Below are 20,947 nucleotides of genomic sequence, written 5' to 3' on the forward strand. Positions count from 1 at the left end.
AAAAGCAGACATGGCAGTCATGAAACCGGTGAATGATTCACCGGTTTCATGAAACCGGTGATTCATTCACCGGTTTCAGTGGACTTTAGTGAGATTCGCATGCCAACTCTGCTTCCTCCTTTGGGGAAGCAGAGTCCGTGAAGGGGCAAAATTATGTTTTGCCCCTTCAATTCCGGAAATTACAAAAAAAAAACACACTTTTCAAATTCAATTTATATATACACTTCATTTTCACTCTCACTCTTTCTTACTCTTCAATTTCTACTCTACACTCTTCAAACTTAACTCTTCCCTATTTTCTTCAAAAAAAACTCTTCCCTCTTCATTCTTCTTCTTATTCCATCATCTTATACACAATTAAATTCTCTACTTTTCGTTCCACCATCTTGAAGAATTACTTTCGTAAAAATATTAAAGGTATGTATTTTAATTTATTTGATTTTGTATAAAATGTTGTTATTGATTTAATTTATGTTATTGTTTTTGCAGTTTAAATATTTTCTGTGTTGCTCTAAAAACATGTATGTCTATTTACAGTTAATTTATATTTAGTTATGTTGTTAGATTAAATCAGTATTTTGTAAAATTAGATTAAATCAGTATTTTGTAAAGTTAGATAGTATTAATTTTTTTATGTAATTAGATAGTATTAGTGCTATTATTTTGTATATATTATTTGTATAATAGAATTTGTTCTTCATTCAAGTAGTATATAACTAGATAACTAATAATAAAATTATCCATAAAATTAATAAATATAGGTAGTTAATAAAATTATTCATATTGTTATTATTTTGTATGTATTATGCATATTACTAGTTAGTATATTATTTAATTTAATATAATTGTATAAAATTAAAGTAATACCACCCATAAAATTAATAAATATACGTAGTCAATAAAATTATTCATATTGTTATTATTTTGTATGATTATGTATATTGCTAGTCAATATATTATTTAATTTAATATAATTATATTAAATTAAAGTAATACCATCCATAAAATTAATAAATGTACGTAGTCAATAAAATTATTCATATTGTTATTATTTAGTATGTATTATTTATATTACTAGTCAATATATTATTTAATTTAATATAATTTTATAAAATTAACGTAATACCATCCATAACATTAAAATGATACTATCAATAAAATAACCACATACATAATAACCATAAAAAAATACTACACAAAATACACATAAAGTGTACATAATATCTCATCCATAAAATGTTATTTTGTATGTATTATTTGTACTACTATTCAATATATTATTTAATTTAATATAATTGTATAAAAATAACATATTACTACCCATTTAATTAAAATAATATTATCTATAAAATATGACTATACATAATAATCATAAAATAATACTATCCATAAAATATTACTACCCATTAAATTAAAATAATACTATCCATAAAATATGACTATACATAATAATCATAAAATAATACTATCCATAAAATATTACTACCCATTAAATTAAAATAATACTATCCATAAAATATATTATACATAATTACCATAAAATAAGAATCTTACCCATAAAATTGTAATGAATATAATAAAATAAAAATGTAGAGTGGATTTTTTAAGCTTATAAGAATATTTGATCATTTTTTTATATTATTTTAATTTGTATATTATGTAGGTATTTTAGAATGACCGAATATACTAATTACATCATAAGTTGGGGAGGGGAGATGAGTTTTATTGGCGCCAGTTTTGAATATGATTGGTCTAGTGCATTGGCTAGGAATAAACGACTTAAGTTGAGAAGGAGACCATCATATAACAATCTTGTATCTAGGATCCAAGCAGCTATTGAACTAAACAGTGGTGACAGAATAACCCGAATCATGTACAAGTATCCTATCTTTGGCCAAGCTTCACTATCGTTTTCTCATATGCTTATTTCGAGCGACGACGATGTTGAATTCATTTACGATAATTTGAGCAACATACCAACATATAATACTGTTGAGTTATTTGTTCAGTTTGAGAGAGTAACCAATGACAGACCCATGTCAAGTATGTTTCCTGTAACCAACGAGTGTGTGAATACTAATATCGGTTATGGGTCTACAACTGCTGGACCTAACTATCAGCCAACATCATCTTTCTTATCACTAGGCACGAGAGAGTGGGACCAAGCCGGACCATCTTATGCTATCCCAAGTGGCGATTTCCAAGACGACTGACATACTAATATTGGTTACCAATCCAACGTGACTGCATTCCCTAATTATGATGTTGAAATAAATCGACATGAAGTGGGCACAAGCCGAGATTATGATGAACCTGATCCAATAATTGAATATGGTCTCGATGATCTAGTTGAAAGTGAGAGTGATGACGGATTAGATGTGGAGGAGGATTTTGATTATGAAGAATATGCCGACGAAGACGAAGAGGTGGAGGAAGATGTGATTGTGGATCATGAAGGAATGGTAGGGGGTGATTATAGCACAATACCTTCAATTCTTGTTGTATCTTCATGGATGATGGATTTGAATGTAGCTCCAACTGATGTGCCTGAGTACTATGGCATCCCAGCAATTGCTCCTTTATCATCATTTACATTTCCAACTCCTGCATATTCAATGATAGAGGAAGACCGTGTATATGGTGCTTCAAATGATACCGAAGAGATATGTGTATGGGATGGAGTTTCAGAGTTGAGAAAAGGATTAGTGTTTGCTGACAAAGACGACGTTCAATCGGCTGTGAAGAAATATTCAATGAGTAGAAATGTTTCGTACTCAACAGTTGAGTCCCAACCACACAAATTAGTCTTGAAGTGCTGGAAATCAGAACAAAATTGTGATTGGTGGTTAAGGGCACTTTTGAAGAAAAAATTGGGCTACTGGGTAATAAGTGTGTATCATGGTCCTCACACATGCTTTGGTTCAATATTGACGCAAGATCATAATAAGCTTGATAGTAAAATGATTTCAAACTGCATTATGGATATGGTTGCAAAAGATCCAAGGTTGAGTGTCGGAGTTATACAAGCAAACATCAAGACTCAATTCAAGTTTTGTGTGTCCTATAAAAAGGCATGGTTTGGGAAAAAAGGCGTTAGAAAAGATTTTTGGCAATTGGGAAGAGTCGTACAACATGTTGCCTCGATACTTGAATGTCATGAAACACTATAATCCGGGATGTGTTAGTTGTCTAGTGACCGATGAAACACATAATCAACAAAATTAAATATTCAAACGAGTTTTTTGGAGTTTCAAACCGTGCATCGAGGGTTTCAAACATTGTCGACCCGTGATATTGATAGATGGGACATTTCTCTACGGTAAGTATAAACATACATTGTTGGTGGCAACGTCATTTGATGGCAACAACCACATACTTCCTATTGCATTTGCAATTGTAGAAAACGAGAATCAGTCCAGTTGGTCATGGTTCATGGATTGCATTTGGAGGTATGTCACTCAACGCATTGGTTTAAGCGTCATCTCAGATCGACATGCTGGAATTTTGTATGCAATGTCCCAACCAAACTTGGGTTAGGCTGAACCGATGGCATTTCATAGGTTCTGCCTCCGACACTTTGTCAGCAATTACAACCACAGTTTCCATAAGACTGGAATTAAAAAACTTCTATACTGGGCTGGTACGTGTTAGTATATATGTTTCAAATGATTCCATCTCAATATGTAGTGTATGTTTTCACAAAATGTTGAATTGACTTATTTAGGTGCATAAGCACAACCGAGGAAGTTTCAGAAGATAATGGATGCAATCAAGGCAATGGATGTAGCATCGTACAATTGGGCAATGGAGAGACCTATGGATCGATGGAGTCTGTCACATGATAATGGTGCACGGTGCGGGACTATGACAACAAACATTGCAGAATGTGTAAACAGTGTTCTAAAAGGCATCAGACAAATGCCTATACAAAGCATTGTGGATCATACATTTGCAAAAATGGTGCATTACTTCGACTCGCGCAGACATGTGTTTAGTAATTTGAAGGATAAAGGTGAGACATACACACCTGTTTGTAAGGATTTGTTGAAAAGTTATGGACAAAAGGCGAATGGTCACACTGTCATTGAATATGACACTCGAACTGGGTTATGTCAGGTTCGGACAGCTTATGATCCCATCAAACAGAAAGGGAACAACATCCATAATGTTAACCTCCAGACTAATGAGTGTACATGCTACAAATTCCAAAATTTTAAACTACCTTGTTCTCATGCAATTGCAGTGTGCATGCACCTACACATAAATTTATGGCAATATGTTGACGTGACACATACATTGGCTGAGACTTTGTGTGTATATAACTATTCATTCCAACCGTTAGCTCATCAAGAATATTGGCCTGAGTTTAGTTCACTGAAAGTGCATGTTGATCCAAGGTTGAAGCGTAAGCAAGGACGACCTAAGTCAACAAGAATTAGGAATGAGATGGACTTGATTGAGACGGGTACGACTAGTTATACTTGTAGCATTTGCAGACAAAGCGGTCATAATAAGAAGTCATGCCCAGAAAGAGCAGGCAACGTTGGAGGCCAAAATAGGATGCCCAGTTCTACCGGTAGAAATGCATGCTCTTCGTCTAGACAACGGGGGCGAAATTGATTATGTATTTGTTTTCCAATATGTTGTTATGTTTTTCAATATGTAGAACAATTAGGATATGTTACTTATCTAATTTGTATGGATACATTATTTGTATGGATATATTATTTATGTTGTTTTATGTTTATGTTGTATGGATTGCAACTTACGTTAAAACTTTCTCAAATATTTTGATTAATTCATGTTTATATGCTTTGATTTAATAGGATATGGATATTTGGAGTACAAATAATTTCACTAACGGAGATATACTAGATATCTACATTGATCCAGATTGTGAAACATGGTACGGAAAAAAAAAAATTTGCCAATGCTAGAACCCACTACCATTTGGTGCGGACAGATGCAGGACATATTTTTGAAGGATACCACACCAAAAACCTACCTGATAATTGCATAGTTAATGAGTATACTCCACCTGAATGGATGAGGTTATGGGAAGTTCGATGTGAGCTTGAAGCATACTGTGTTTGCCATTGTATAAAAAGGCCGAAGATAATATCATCCATGTTGCCAAGACGAACAACAGCAGAAAAATGCATTGTGAAAAACAACTGCAACGGGAAATAGATATAATGGAGGTTGGACTAGCTAAGGTCCATGATGAGGAAATCACAAAAGAAGAACCGACCACATCAACATCTGATTTATCTTCTGGCAGTGACGATGACGCTTTTCAAACATTTTTACCTCGTTCGTTGCCTCGTTGTTGTTTTACAACTTTTCGCATGTAGGCCATGTCCACATTTTTTTCCAATGTTTTTCAATATGTATTTCTGTTTCTCAATATGTACTTATGTTGTTTATGTTTATGATGTTTGAATGAATATGTTATTTGTGTTATTTGTGAATGAATATGAATATGTTATTTATGTTATTTGTGATAAAAATAAATTTGAAGTATGGAGAGATACTTTTAAGCATGATGAATTGATTTGAATTATCATAACTTTTAGCATGCTAATAGTAGTATGGAATTGTGATAACGATAATTTCAAGTATCATAATATGGAAGTATACTAAAAATAATATATATTAAAGCATTTTAGAAATAATACATATTGAAGTTTGCTATAAATAATATATAAAACTTATCTACGTGGTGCATATGGTTGACAACTTCCTGTATAACAACTTCTAGCAGTAATAGGTCTACGTCCTTGTTCATCTTCATCCACTTCAGGATTATTAGACCCAACCACAGCTTGGTTTTCATCCACAGTTGCCATTTCAGGATTACTAGACCCCCCCCCCCCCACACACATATTGAGTTGCATCCACAGCTTGGACCCATGATCCTACATCTTGTTGAGTGAGTGAAAAATGATCATAACTTGGCATGTTTAGATCCAGGCCTATGTGGGAATTATACGGTATTGTCACGACCTGAACCTGGGCATTACCGGTGCATAAATTAAGATTGCCTTAACCTATGCTAGCCTCGAATTTAATTTCAAAAACAATACTTATCTAACTAATAAAACCTTCTAACATGATTAAACATCTTAAACTGTACAAAAATATATACCACAAAATATCCAAAAGTCTCCAAATACGTACAATAATAATATCTAGCTAACAATATCCTCCTTCAATATCGATCTCAAATGTCTGCGCAGCTATATAGATCTTAATCTGAAAAATATAAAATCAACGTGGTATGAGATTTCCGTCTATGCGAGCGAAAATCTCAGTGAGTGATAATCATAGCACAACAGACGGGGAACATGCAGATATGCAGATAAGTTTCAAATTTGTTTTCAGAATTCATCAAACATGATGGTGTAGAGAAATCAAATAATATTGCGATATTTACTAAAATCAAGTAAATCGAATAATAATAATAAATCACAGAATTTATCAAAACCACGGTACAGTAACATCAGAGTGATGATATTCCACATCACCAAAGGCCAGATAACAGAAACAAATGACAGATACAGATGGTAGCGCTACCAGATTCAGATACAGAATGTCTTCACCGACCTTATGCATGATTCTAATACAACTGACACAAAGACAAACACATACACAGATAAAACAATGACAAATAATGCAAGTCTAATATGAAGGTCAGTGAGACATGAAAACAGATACAGATAATACTGAGCACATGTACCGATTTCAAAGTGTATAATTTATATCTCAAAATATTTTTCAAATAACTTAAATATCCAGATGATAGAATTCAAATAAATTTCAGATTTTCAATACAAACGGAAACAGATAAATCAATCGATTAATAGAATTAAATATAATCTCAAAAGAATTTTCCAATTCCAAATAAGATAAATGATATTAAACAAACCAATGTATGCAGAGAATATTTGACAAATAAATTTAAGCTCAAGAAAGGGTTTTATTGTGTAACTAGAACAAATAACATTTTTAGGAAAGTTCATCAGAACTGTTTCAAAGGAACGGAAATAGGAGATAAATTTAAAAATCGGGTCGAACTATTTTTATCAAACGTTTTAATATTAATCCGTAAAGGACATAAAGATGTTTTAAACGAAATGCTTTTATCAAACAGATTTCATGCCAGAGATTTCAAAATCAAACAAATAGTGTCATGAACCATAATTACCACTCACCTCGAACTCCAAATAATAGCCAGATCCAAAGCTTAGTTATCAATTTTCCCAATCCATCTGAATACCGTCAAATTTCCTATTCAATCAATCCAACTAAAATTACTCCAAAATTTTCTATCATACTTAATAAAATCTACAACCCAAATAAAATTGAGTCAAACTAAACTATTGGGGATCGAAATAAGTGAATTTTTATAATGAATATATGGTTTTATAAAAGAACAAACAACTAATGTAAATTACCTTTTGTTGTTTGAAGAATGAGATCAAATGCTTCCCAACTTGTTCAAAATCGATGAATACGGCTAAAATAAAATGTTTCGGTGAAAAGGAGAACTCGATTTGTTTTGCAGAGAAAACGTTAACCTTTAAAAAAACTGTTGTTATTTGTAAAGAGGTTAAGTAGTTTAAGTAAAATAGAAAGCTTAAATATAGGAGAAGAATAAGGTGTAGAGTAAATCTAAAATATATATATATTTTTTTAAAACAAAGAAGGATAATTAAAAAAAACCACTATGATATACTTTTTTTCGAAAATATATTCAAATTTAAATAACTAAACTTTTGTGCAGGAATGAAACTTTTAAAAAACTTTAAATATGAATAACATATACAAATTCACCAAATATAACAATTGGCAATCACTAATTTTTTTTAAAAGATATATATATAATTAATTCAAATATTTTTTTAACCAATATACATTTTCAAAAAATCAGGATATTACATTCTCTCCCCCTTAATAAAATTTCGTCCTCGAAATTTCAAGTATAAACGTCTGCCAAAAGAATGGACACTACCTAATTTTAAATCAGCACTGCACTGCACGTCTGTTGAACGTAATCCTATAAACTGTCAACATTGATATCCTACCATCTTTCAATAGTTACATCTAAACTAACTCCACATATTCTTAAACCGTATATCCTCCTGATTATCCCAATCAACTTAGAAAACTAACAAGATGTTTTTTTTTTCTTCTTTACGCTTAAAAGAGAAAGTGAACTAAACACATTCTTGCTAATCTCAACGGTCTAGATATAACACCTATTAACCAGAAAACTTTACCCATTCTATTTATTTTCAATATAATGAATGAATAATATTTACATTCTTAAATTGCATTCAAATTAATTATCGCATCTAGCCCTTCAAGGCACTCCTCAAACTACATCCACTCACTTATCTACGTGGTGCATATGGTTGACAACTTCCTGTATAACAACTTTTAGCAGTAATAGGTCTACGTCCTGTTCATCTTCATCCACTTCAGGATTATTAGACCCAACCACAGCTTGGTTTTCATCCACAGTTGCCATTTCAGGATTACTAGACCCCCCCCCCACACATATTGAGTTGCATCCACAGCTTGGACCCATGATCCTACATCTTGTTGAGTGAGTGAAAAATGATCATAACTTGGCATGTTTAGGTCCAGGCCTATGTGGGAATTATACGGTATTGTCACGACCTGAACCTGGGCATTACCGGCGCATAAATTAAGATTGCCTTAACCTATGCTAGCCTCGAATTTAATTTCAAAAACAATACTTATCTAACTAATAAAACCTTCTAACATGATTAAACATCTTAAACTGTACAAAAATATATACCACAAAATATCCAAAAGTCTCCAAATACGTACAATAATAATATCTAGCTAACAATATCCTCCTTCAATATCGATCTCAAATGTCTGCGCAGCTATATAGATCTTAATCTGAAAAATATAAAATCAACGTGGTATGAGATTTCCGTCTATGCGAGCGAAAATCTCAGTGAGTGATAATCATAGCACAACAGACGGGGAACATGCAGATATGCAGATAAGTTTCAAATTTGTTTTCAGAATTCATCAAACATGATGGTGTAGAGAAATCAAATAATATTGCGATATTTACTAAAATCAAGTAAATCGAATAATAATAATAAATCACAGAATTTATCAAAACCACGGTACAGTAACATCAGAGTGATGATATTCCACATCACCAAAGGCCAGATAACAGAAACAAATGACAGATACAGATGGTAGCGCTACCAGATTCAGATACAGAATGTCTTCACCGACCTTATGCATGATTCTAATACAACTGACACAAAGACAAACACATACACAGATAAAACAATGACAAATAATGCAAGTCTAATATGAAGGTCAGTGAGACATGAAAACAGATACAGATAATACTGAGCACATGTACCGATTTCAAAGTGTATAATTTATATCTCAAAATATTTTTCAAATAACTTAAATATCCAGATGATAGAATTCAAATAAATTTCAGATTTTCAATACAAACGGAAACAGATAAATCAATCGATTAATAGAATTAAATATAATCTCAAAAGAATTTTCCAATTCCAAATAAGATAAATGATATTAAACAAACCAATGTATGCAGAGAATATTTGACAAATAAATTTAAGCTCAAGAAAGGGTTTTATTGTGTAACTAGAACAAATAACATTTTTAGGAAAGTTCATCAGAACTGTTTCAAAGGAACGGAAATAGGAGATAAATTTAAAAATCGGGTCGAACTATTTTTATCAAACGTTTTAATATTAATCCGTAAAGGACATAAAGATGTTTTAAACGAAATGCTTTTATCAAACAGATTTCATGCCAGAGATTTCAAAATCAAACAAATAGTGTCATGAACCATAATTACCACTCACCTCGAACTCCAAATAATAGCCAGATCCAAAGCTTAGTTATCAATTTTCCCAATCCATCTGAATACCGTCAAATTTCCTATTCAATCAATCCAACTAAAATTACTCCAAAATTTTCTATCATACTTAATAAAATCTACAACCCAAATAAAATTGAGTCAAACTAAACTATTGGGGATCGAAATAAGTGAATTTTTATAATGAATATATGGTTTTATAAAAGAACAAACAACTAATGTAAATTACCTTTTGTTGTTTGAAGAATGAGATCAAATGCTTCCCAACTTGTTCAAAATCGATGAATACGGCTAAAATAAAATGTTTCGGTGAAAAGGAGAACTCGATTTGTTTTGCAGAGAAAACGTTAACCTTTAAAAAAACTGTTGTTATTTGTAAAGAGGTTAAGTAGTTTAAGTAAAATAGAAAGCTTAAATATAGGAGAAGAATAAGGTGTAGAGTAAATCTAAAATATATATATATTTTTTTAAAACAAAGAAGGATAATTAAAAAAAACCACTATGATATACTTTTTTTCGAAAATATATTCAAATTTAAATAACTAAACTTTTGTGCAGGAATGAAACTTTTAAAAAACTTTAAATATGAATAACATATACAAATTCACCAAATATAACAATTGGCAATCACTAATTTTTTTTTAAAAGATATATATATATAATTAATTCAAATATTTTTTTAACCAATATACAATTTCAAAAAATCAGGATATTACAGGTATAGGTGGTTGACACATCATATTACCTGCAACAGAAGCACTGCCACCAAATAACCATTGGGTAGAGTCCATTGTTGAATTTCCCACCAAATTGTCTTATGCACTCCAGTGACTCATACCATAATTTGGATTTTCAAAAGAAGGAACAATATTTTGTTGCGGAGTGTAGAACATACTTGACTGTTCTCCTATATCAGTTCCTTCAAATTGATGTGGTGATGTATAGTGGAATGGTGAAAAGTGTTGTGGTGATGGTAACACTATTGGTGAGAATTGTTCAGCAGCCAAACCGAAATGTGATTGTGTCGGTTGGGGACCACTATCCCATACAGACTATGGACCTGTCTCGGCTGTATGGCAATTTCTGACGTCGTGACAATAAAGTCCGTCGCCACCTCCTTGTTTCGACCTCTGGCTCTTCCATATGTGGAATTGACAATGAAGCTGGAGCAGGTTGTGGTTCATATGTATTTGCCATACGATGCTCTTCATTCATTCCACCTAACATGATGGCCGTCATTTCTCTTACATTTTGCAAATTATCAGGTTGCATATGATACAGATGTTGCAATCCGTCTCCCTACACACATAAATTTTTGCAAACATTACTTTTTATTTAATATGCAATAAATTAACCTTAATTTAATACTACTTACAATTACCGGTCTAGCAGCGCTTGTAGGATCAATCCACCTTTTTGTGTGTTGTAGGTACCATTGCATATATTGTGCTTGGGAATGCAATCCAAATCCTAATGGAACTGATTCTGCTAACCTAGAGTGTCTTTCATTCCACAAAACAAGTGAAGGTTGATGTCGTTGTTCCCAATTTATTCCGTGATACCCCCGCATGTCAAGCGTGTGGTATGATTCAATTTTGAAAGGGTGTTAGGGAATAGGTTGGTTCATACCAAATTGACGAAGACATCTATCCGGTTGATGGAACTCCACAGTGGAATTGAATATTAAAGGAACAACGGATCGCCATACGCTCTCTCCAGCACGACAATATGGAGGCAACAGTTGTAGCACATTAGTATATGGCTCCCAAATAAACTAACAAAAACCACATAGAAAATAATTAGTGAGTTACATTAATTAATTGCATACATATGGTGTGATTTTAAAAAATATGTATTTACCTCATCATCTCTCTAGTGATCTAATGCATATCTAATTTGCCTGAGATTATGATGTGTTGTTTGTGCCATATTTTTGGGATATTTCCACCTACAAATATAGCAACATCATTCGTACATGTTACTTCATAGATATATATAGTACTCAATAACCGTATTAAAAATTAAAACAAATTTATTTACTTGCAGCGAGTGGCCGATCTGTGTGAATTTGTGAAGACACATTCAGCAACCGTGGCCGAACCATTGGAATTCGCTCATATGCCCATATTTGCAGAAATTGTAGGCATCCACTAATTTGTTTAGTGGGTGGATTAGTAGCTTTGCACAACTCTCGATATAAAAATGCTAGCATGGCAGCCCCCCATGCATATTTTTTGGCCCCTTCGTCTGTGACTAGGTCGATTAATTGTGGCAACATCGTCATATGAACTACATCACCACTCTTACTAGCAAACAACATACCACCACATATCCGCATTATCAAAGCACGGGTATGGCACTGGATTTGAAATTCAGTAGCATGCTCGGGAAGATTTTCAAACTTTTCTTTCAGCCAGCTAAGTTTTATATTTGCACCAGTTAGATCACCAGCAGAAGGCACTTGTCCTAAAAAATCCAGACAATATTGTTTCCAATCTAGATTGGCTTCACCACAAATAACAGCCTCACCATTAACTTTTAATCCGGTTATAACTTCCACATCCTGTAATGTCGGAGCTGCCTCCCTGACAGTGAGGTGAAAAGTGTGCGTTTCTGGACGCCATCTTTCAACTACAGTGATTAAAGATTGGTCAACTGACATACCACCAACACTAGTAATACAACTAAATCCAGATGATTTTAGATATGCCTCAATCCTTGGATCTATGTTGCGGAATGTCTTGAACCCCAATGCTCTTTGACATCGCAAAACAACATCATCATCCTATATATTTATAAACGTAATATGTTAGAATATGTTTCAATTATCATAAAGTAAGACTAATATGTTAAGGTTGAAATTTTACCGGATTAATCCATATATTTTGTGAACGGTGAGCGGATTGTAGATGCAATAAATCTGCATTCTGTGGATGAGATTGTATAACTTGTTCAGCTCTTCTTTGATATGCCATTGTCTCTTAAGAGTTCACATACATAATAGATGATAGTAAAATTTGATTAGTATAATATTTTGAATAATTGAAATGATAAATACATAAAAGCCAACTATTTATCTAAGCATCAGCATAGCTGGGATGTCCGCCGCTTACCCTTCCTCGCTAAGCAATCTTTAATAAAAAAAAAAAAAACTATTTATCTAAACATAGTTGTACATTATGAGCTAACTAAAAATAATTTTACTAACAAAGCAAAATATTTTCATACATTATTACCTACTAAATATACTTAGTTGACTAAATATATTCATCTACTAAATGTACTAGAATATACTAGTTAATTAAATTTACTACAATATATACTTTCTCACTAACTAAAACATATTTAGTTAGCTAAAAACACACATTTGCTAACTAAAATTATATTTACTAACAAATCTAAACTATTTAATTATATACACTAATTTAATTTACACTATTTTATATACACTAACTAAAAGATATACACTCTTTTACTAACTGAAAGATATTTAGTTAACTAAAAACACTCATTTACTAACTAAAAACACTTATTTACTAACAAACATAAACAATTTAATTATACTAATTTAATTTACACTCTTTTATATATACTAACTAAAATACATACACTCTTTTACTAACTAAAAGATATTTATTTAACTAAATACACTCATTTACTAACTAAAAACACTAATTTACTAACTAAAAATATATTTGAAAAGTAAATTATACAAGTATTAACATTTTACTATCATCTAATATAAACATTTTAATTACTTAGAACTATAAATTATACAAGTATTAACATTATCATGCAAGTTTTTCCTAAAAAAAACATGATCATGCAAGTATTAACAATATAATTAATTAGAAAAGTAAATTAAGAGGTATCAATACCTTGTAGAAGAGAAGTATGTAGAATCCTTGAAAAAGAGAAGTATGTAGAATACTTGAAGGAGAGAAGTATGAGGAAGATAGGAGTTGAGAAGAGAGGATTGTGAAGAGAAGAAGAAATGTTTTGGAATTGAATAAATGAATATGTAGGGGGTATTGTAATGATAATATAGGGAATTGAAGAAATGTTTTCAAAATTGAAGGGGCAAAATAGCATTTTTGCCCCTTCATAATTCGAAAATATGACTCTGCTTCCTCTGTGGAAGCAGAGTTGGCGTGCGAATATTATTCGCACGCCTATGAAACCGGTGAATCATTCACCGGTTTCATGATTCACCGGTCTCCAGACTGTCATGTCTGCTTTTAGCAGACATGACAGTGAACCCGGTAAATCGTTTACCGGGTTCTTTGTTATTTTGAAACCGGTGATTCGTTCACCGGTTTCCACTAACCATGTCAGAAAAAAAGGAGCATTACAGGGGTCTTTATTTTAAACCACACATTTGACCAGGGATTATTTCGACTTTTAGCATTATTTTTAGGAAAAATCCAAATTTAATTCTGAATATATCATTCACTTATTTGGTCGAGAGATTGCCAGCTTTTCATCTTTCCACCCATCTAATTTAGATGCATGGCCCTTTTTTATTTCTTTACTTATTTACCTATTATGTCATCAACTAAATTAACAATTTATTTAGTTATGTAATTTACAATTTTACTTAAAGAGTGTGTACCGGTTTGGTTTAAACCTCATATCGAATCGACTGAATCCATAGCGATTTCCGTAAATGCACGGTTTCGTTTGTAGTAATAAAAAGATATCGATCCCACAGGGAACGTTTTGATAATAAAAATTATACTTCTGATTAAATTTGTTTTCTCGAGGTTAATAGAAAAATCGTTAAATGGTTTAAAAAAGTATTGATTCTGATTCTAATTTTGCCAATAGTTTAGATTACAACTTATAGAAATTATGTTTAGATTAAAGTTAATATCAAAGACTTATTTATACTAAGCAAGAACACAACTTATAACTTTGGGTGCCTTCTATGGTTACTTTGTTTTTGACAAAGTACCATTACTTGGTGTGTTTTCACCATTGATGATGGATTAGAAAATTAATCCAATGATAAAAACACACAAAGTATAACTTACTTTGTTAAAAACAAAGTAAGCATAGCCTTTACCTATAACTTTGATCTGTTTAGAAAGACGTAATAAATTATCAATTAATTCAATTTAATAGTCATTGAATTGTAATCAATCTTTCCTATTCGACCTAAGACTGAAAACCTTAATAAAATTTGGAATCTAAACCGATTATTCGGTATTCCCGCAATTATCAAATATAAACTTGAATTTGCTTAAGTGTTCAATAAAGTTTTCATGGAAAATATTAGATTTGTTTATAAATGTTTTTATGAAAACACGAGTTAAATTACTTAAGAATGTCACTTAGATCAAACTCGAACTAACAACAGCAAAGATGGAATTGTATGGAAAAGATATTTCATTAGTTTGATTTGAAACGTCACAAGTTAACAGAGAAGAAGAAGCTTGGATAGCATTTTAACTAATTGAGTTCCGGGTTGTCAATCCTTTCCTCAATTTCGTAGGTTTGTCAGACCCTGTGGCGCCTCCTACACTGGTCCCTCTCGCTTAATCCTCAAAATAGCACATATTCGGTCGCTACAGAGCATAAACTCGTCTTCGAACAAAACTCTAATGTAAACTATAAGATTTGTATCTTGTATCTATTTGAACAACTTGTATAACAAGTATGCTTCTAACAAAATTAAACTAAAATCTCTAACTCTTTGAATTCTGAAATGTCTCCTCTATTTATAATTGTTCAAGAGGTGTGTTGAAGGAACGTATTTGTTGGTGAAGAGTCGTCTCTATCCGGATGAAAGGATGCGTCGTTTAAAAAACAAAACATGTAAAATGTGCCTTATCATCTTGCTGTTTATGTAGAGATTATGAGAATCTCTGTCGCGGCTTTAGGAGTAAGGAGAACTGGTTGAATTTCGCGTTTCTGGTGCTTTAGAATGCGTTCGCGATCAAGATTTCCAGAATCTCGGTCGCGACAGAGACTTTGTATTGCTTCCTTAGTTTGATTGCTGAATCTCTGGCGTGCCCTCTGAATCTCGTGCGTGTCTTTCACTGAAAACTTGATTTCTTACTCATTTTTGCTCCATTCTAGCTCTTATTTGGATTTTCCCAAATAATTTAGCACCTTGCACAATAGTAACAAATACCAACGTAAAATCCTTCCAAAAGAATATAATTAACATATTTTTCACACGAAATTGACATAATTATACATGCTATAGATATATTTTAAAAGTATTTGATTTTTTTTTATTATTGAGATAAATTTAATGAGGAAATATATTGATTTTTATTTGTTATTTTTCATTTTTTAACTAAATTTGGTTTGTGTTGTTTAAAATCGAACCAAATATTTTGATTCGATTTCATTTATTATTTTGTTCGATATCGGTATCGGTGTCAATTTTTTTAATGATTTCGATATTCGACTTTTTTGGTTGGTTCAGCTTTAAAGTGATGCACACTCCTTAGCCCCTTTATTTATGTATTAGTTAATTTAGGTCATGGACTTCATGTAATTTTATGTCTTAGGTTTTAGATGGTATAAAATCTTCTCTTTCTCTTTGTCGTGGGGCACCTTTTTTCAATCAATCAGTAATACTTCCTCCTTTGTGAGAAAAATCAAGATTCATCGTTTTTTGTATTTTGGGGGTTTTCAATCGCTACAGGTTCAACTTTGTGAATCTTTTTTGTTGGTTTAGGATTAAAATCAACATCAATTTCTTCCTCTCAGCCCCTCTTACATCAAGAAATCTTGAAATAAGTTGCTAATGGAGTGACACTGGTTTTTCATTCCTCATACCAAACCTAAGGACTTCCGCAATATATATTTCTTGGATAAGGTATAACTTACATGTTGCTCTGTCCCTGACAATCTCCATTATCAAGATTCTGTTGGCTCCACCTAAGTCTTTAATCTCAAATTCACCATTCAACTGATTTTTCAACTTACCAATCTCAAATTTATCTTTGCAAGCTATGAGCATATCATCAACGTACATCAACAAAGAGATGAAGGATATCCAAACTTCCCTTAGATAAACACACTTATCATAAGATAATCTCGAGTAACCATGTGAAAGCATAAAAGAATCAAACCTCTTGTACCACATCCTTGACAACTGATTTAGCCTATCTGGAGATTTCTTCAACAAACATACATTATCTTCCTTTCCTTCAATATCAAACCTATTAGGTTGCTACATATATATTTGCTCATTAAACTCTCCATGCAAGAAAGATGCCTTGACATCTAATTTATCCAACTCCAAGCCATTCATAGCAACAAGAGCCAATAAAGAATGAATTATTTTGGGCTTTACTACAAATCAGAAAACATTATGGAAATCAACTCCAACAACTTGACTAAATTCGTTTTTTCCATAAGCCTTGCCTTATAATGTGTCTCCTTCACACCCGAAATGCCTTCTTTCTTCTTATACATCCATTTTTAGCCAACTATATTATTGACTTTAGGTGCTAGAACCAGATTCCATGTGAAATTCTGATGAAAAAATTCAATTTCTTCTTCCAAAGCCACCAACCATTTGTCAAAATCAATTGACCTAATAACGTCATTATAGGAACTTGGATCATATATGACTCCACCTCACTTGTAACAGTAAATGCGTATGCAATTGAACTTTTATACCTCATTAGTGAACATATATGTCTCATTGATCTGTTCTTGGCAATAGATATAGACATTTATTACACTAGAGATCTGGATCCCAACTGACTCGACTCGTTAGTAACAAGTTCCCCATATGTTGGTGTTCTTGGTGACATTTCAAGAGGTGAAGGAGATACATCTAACTCAACTGATTCATCAATTCTTTCAAAATGACCTCCATGACTAAAAATAGAACCTTCCCCTTTCGAGTGTATGATAATTCACTCATAAAATTTTACATCCCTACTAATTACAATCCTTTTTTAAATATGACAAAAAAAAGTCTACAACTCTTAACCCTAGAACTATAGCTAGTGAATATGAAATTTCTAACTCTAGGTTTTACTTTATTGCATCATTGACATACATCTGTTGGAAAACCAAGAACTTTTAAATTAGAATAATCATAACATTTTCTAGACCATGCATTTTCGGGTGTTTTCATGTTGAAGGATGCATGTGGGTATTGATTCACAAGATATCATGTTGAATCAACAACTTCGTGCTAAAACATCTTCTCCAAACCAGTATTAGACAACATACACCGAGCTCTCTCGATGATCGTCTTGTTCACGCGTCAATAACGTCATTTTAATGTGGTCGGTAAGTGCTTGTATGGTGTCTGATTATTCCTTCATTCTCACGGAATTAATTAAATTCTCCAGAAACAAATTCAAGACCATTGCCAGTCCCGAGACATTCGATTTGTCTCCTAGTTGTTTCTCAATCATGGTCTTCTAAAGTTGGAATCTTTTAAACACATTATTCTGATTTGCAAGAAAGAAACCCCATTTTTTCTAGAATATTCATCACTAAAGGTTAAGACGTACCTCACACAACCAATGGATGGCTCTCTCGATGCACCCGGTAGATGTAAGGACCCTTTGAACTTGGATCTTAGTGACAAAACTTACTCGTTTGCGCTTTTCAAAAACACAATGCTCGCAGAACTCTAATTCAACATTATTTTGACTTCCCAACAGACCTCTGCGATATAGTTTTACCATACCTTGCTTGCTCATATGCCTAAGTGTCAAGTGCCATAATTTGGAAGCATCATGACCAGATAAACCATATGAAATAGATGTAGAACTTGTAATAGTCTTTCCATCAAGCACATACAGAGAATCCACATTGGTGGCTTTCATTAGAACAAGTGGCTTCCATAAGACACTGTAGGGGTTTAGTGTCCTATAGTCAATTGTTCTAGGATATAAACCAGTTATAAATGAATTGTTCTTTTATATCATTTGTTTCAATAAGATATGGTTTTGCAACTATATAAAGGCAATTACTTTTAAGAACTAAATAAGTCTAATAAAGGGAAATCCTTAAGTTTATTTAAAGTGATTATAAAGTGTTCATGCAAGCATGAAGTGAGACAAAACATTATAATAAACTAATAAACTTAAAACCACCCCAAGTGGAGTAATATGTTTTGAACAGGGATTGACATAATACTGTAGAGACTTGCATGTAACAATGTTTTTTGTCGAGACATAGAGCTGATCTCACAAGCTTCATATATGTGGATATCTGGACAGTTACATGAATCTAGTGAAGGAGTTCATTAGAATTGGGGACCCGACTTGAGATAATAGGATGGATGGATTTATCCTATGTCACTTGTTCATCACATTGGTATTAATAGGTATAAGTAATCCTCAGATCAAAGGAATGTTAATTAGTGATTCTGGATTATGGAATGTGCTACTTTGACTCTGTTCAAACACGATCCATAACAAAGATGACTCTGGGGTGTGTGCGGGCAGGAGTTGGGTATCACAGGAAGTAATTGCAGAATAGTTAACATTAGATTGAGCATTTATCACTCCTGATAAATGGGAGATATGTCCAAGGATCGCTTGTCGAAGACTTGACTATAAATCCTTGCAAGGTGATAGCTTAAGAATTGAAATAAAGATTTCACTTAACCTATCTATTCGGAGTTAACTCAGTTTGTACAAGTAAAATGAACGTCTCGTTATATGTGACTTGACATAATCCATATGTTGGAAATTAGGCTAAGGTATAGCAGCGGAAATATAAAAATTTTAACCTATTTCCATTAACCCTAGGATCCGTTAATCGTTATTTCATATAAAGAGGGATAAGAAGAATTACATTTTGATGATCAATCTACCGTTGTTAATGAAGTGCCCACAACTCTTCTCCGAGTTCCCAAGCACGAAATAAAAACACGGGAAGATTAAGTTAGAATCAACCATTGAATAGCAACCAAAATAGATTGCCTCTAATTAATCAACACAAGATCAAGGATAAAAGAAATAGATGAAATCAATTGATCGGAAGGAAGCCGTAGAAAATCTCGTCCTCGAACTGGGGATCGAAAATTCTCTTTCTTTCTTTAGGGTAGGTTTCGAAAATCACTAGCCTTGGATTAGGGTTCAAGGATTTCGAAAATCACATAGTGGGGGGGTATTTATAATCTCTTGTATCTAATCCCTAGTTAGATAGAATTAGGTTACTTAATAGGAATTCAATTCGGAATAGAATTCCTAATTATTATCTCATTATATATCTAACATATTAAGGATAATAATAATAACCTTATTAGATAATAATAGGAGTATTATAATCTAATTAAAACTCCTAACTTATTTATCTCTTAATTAATTTAATTCATAATCCTAATCTAATTAGGATTGATTAAAATCAAATTAATTATTCATGTACCATACATGAATTTCGACCCCCCTATGGTCCATGGGCCTCATTGAGCTCAATTGGGCTTCCATTCTTTTAGGTTCCAAGTCTTATGTGTGACCCATTAGGTTCCTATTACTACTGGTCGTATGCAACTATTAAATTAATTTTCAAAGAATTATATTTAATCTTTGCATAACGGAATGATGTACAGAGTATGTGATTAGCAAGTCCGTAATCATTCCCCCAAAGCCATAAGAAGACAGGTTGATTCTGTCGTTAACCTTTCCGTATTAGTTAAAGTATAATTCGATCCTTTATCAACTATTCCTTGAACTGAATCTTATGACTATGGTTGATGTCAAATCACATATAGCGAGACGTTCGTTTTACTTGTACAGGCCGAGTCAACTCAAAAAGATAGGTTAAGTGAAATCTGTATTTCAAGTCTTAAGTTATCACCTTGCAAGGATTTAGAGTTGAGTCTTCCACAAGCGATCCATGGATGTATCTCTCATTTATCGGGAGTGATAAATGCTCAATCCAATATATAACGATCCTGCAATCACTTCCTGTGATACCCAACATCTACTGTTCACACCCCAGAGTCATCTCTGTTAAGGATCGTGTTACACCAGAGTCAAAGCGTCACATTCCATAATCCAGAATACCAATTAATATTCCTTTGAGTCTGAGGATTAGTTATACCTA

The sequence above is a fragment of the Euphorbia lathyris genome, chromosome 8, assembly GCF_963576675.1.
Source record: "Euphorbia lathyris chromosome 8, ddEupLath1.1, whole genome shotgun sequence".
In the NCBI taxonomy this organism is placed as follows: Eukaryota; Viridiplantae; Streptophyta; class Magnoliopsida; order Malpighiales; family Euphorbiaceae; genus Euphorbia; species Euphorbia lathyris.